A 2,500-nucleotide genomic window follows, 5' to 3' on the forward strand; every position below is an offset into this window, starting at 1 on the left:
AATGTGCTTGTTAAACATTAAAGAACAATTATTTCTAATAAAATATATCGTATCTGTTTCTATTTTCGTTGGTGAAACAAGGCTCTTTATGACCGTAAATTTTAGCACATTTTAATCCACGTTATAAGTTAGGAATATACTGTTTACAACTTGTGCGTGAGTGGAAAATCTTTCAAGCGTCCCGAGTAAGCTGGGGGCCGGATAATTTTTTTTTTTTTTTTTTTTTTTTTTGAGAGAGAGAGAGGGTCAGACCTTAGAGGTTGTCAACATCATCATCATTCTGATTTCGTTTATTTTCTCTTTGAAAAAAAAATAAAGAAAAGAAAAAGGAGCATACTGAAAAGTAAAAGTTTTGACAACGGAGAAAAGACATCTCACTTTATGTAACACCTAATAGAGAAATTTGCTTACATCAGGAAACAAGCGATTGCAATAGTTTTTTCAAGAACATCTTCACGATTTCTTCTGTAACTTATTCTAAATATGCGGTTCAGTGTTAAATAGAACAACTGGTGCTTTCTCTTTCCTATCATCGTGACAAACGCTTTAATAATGGCACTATACTACTAATTCTACAATTTCGGGTCTAGATACCACACACACACACAAATTATATATATATATATATATATATATATATATATATATATATATATATATATATATATATATATATATATAATATACTTATTAGAAATTACATTTTTTCAAGTAAAAACCCCTTTCCCTATCGTGCTTACTCTAAATATTTTCTTTTTCTACCAGTAATAATAATAATAATAATAATAATAATAATAATAATAATAATAATAATAATAATAATAATAATAATAAAAATAATAATGATAATGTGGTCGTTTCGTTGAATCCATTTAAAATAAAAAAAAAGATCTTCTAATCGAATTCAGCACTTTCTCTTTCACTCCAGTCAATACCAATCTCACTTCGCGGGCTCAAATAATTCAAAAGAAATAAAAGACCTGTGAAAGTCTTACGATTAATCTAAAGCATTCATAATCGCCATCGCAAAGATGTTCAACATTCATTGAAATGTGAGGTATACACAGTCTCCATTGCAATGATGGTTCACATTCATCAAAATGTCAAGTACGCATGATCTCCATTGCTATGCTGTTTCACATTTATCCAAATTGTGTAAGGTATACACAATCTTCACTGCAAATGTGTTCTTAACCTTCTTTACTTAAAATGTGTATATAGTCCATTTTATCCTTCATACCTAGACTAACATAAGCCAGAAATGACTATAAAGTGTTTCTAACATTAATAATATTGTCCTCATTATACTATGGACTTATATGGACTTTATATTGCACGATCTTGTCAGTAACAGACCATCGATTCTACAGAGGCCAGTCGCATCTAGACATGACTATAATGTGATTTTAATATTACAAATATTGTCCTCATTGTACTATGGACTTTATATGGACTTTATACTGCACGATCTTGTCAGTGACAGACCATAGATTCTTCAGAGGTCAGTCGCATCTAGAATTAATTTTCTGTTACGTAAATGAAATGCAAGACAATAGCATTTTCAACGTGATGATTACGTTTATCACTCGTTGCACAAAAAGTTTGGGAAGAAGACACGGCGGCTTACCTCTAAGTAAGATCAACCTGCCCTCTCCAATGCATTATCAAGTGTACCTCTATTGCAAAAAAGATGCTTCACAATACCACCTTATGAGGAAATCAGACTACTATTATATAAAACAAAAACAAAAAACAAAATAAAAAACATATCAGTTAACTTGAAATGAAACAGGACCTTCAGCTGGTGATAGATTGTCGCATAAATGTCTACTCTGCGAAGTAGCTTACTTAACATTTAGGCTACCGTAAAAAAAGCAAAGATCTAGGATCCTTAAACCATAATAAATACTTTCACTTCCTTGCGAAAACCTCGTGTCCCCTAGATGACAAATTAGAGGGTCTTAGAATTCCCATGTGGACCTCTGGACTATGCCCAACCAACAGAGACGAGGAATCAGAAGTGCCGTAGGCCTGTTTATTCAATTACAGACGAAACGAGGTTAGCATATCGCCTTTTCAGGATGAGAACTTGTAAACTGCCAGACAGGGCGACTTCAAACTCCGCAAGAAAATCTATCATCGTTAACTGTTTTGTTTTGTTTGTTTGGTGTTTTTACGTTGCATGGAACCAGCGGTTATTCAGCAACGGGACCAACGGCTTTACGTGACTTACGAACCACGTCGAGATTCGTAAACGTCTATCACCAGAAATACACATCTCTGACGCCTCAATGGAATGTCCGAGAATCGAACTCGCGGCTACCGAGGTGGCAGACCAAACCGACCACGCCATTGAAACGCTCATCATGTCTGAACCTGCTTTGGCTTCGGAAGGCACCATGAACTATGTTTTGACTTTCCGAGGTTTCCATAACGAGAGATAAAAATAATAATAGAAAAAAAGAAACACACTAAAACAACTGAATTAACATTCGGATAA

This window comes from Macrobrachium nipponense, chromosome 27 (assembly GCF_015104395.2).
Source record: "Macrobrachium nipponense isolate FS-2020 chromosome 27, ASM1510439v2, whole genome shotgun sequence".
Taxonomy (NCBI): Eukaryota; Metazoa; Arthropoda; class Malacostraca; order Decapoda; family Palaemonidae; genus Macrobrachium; species Macrobrachium nipponense.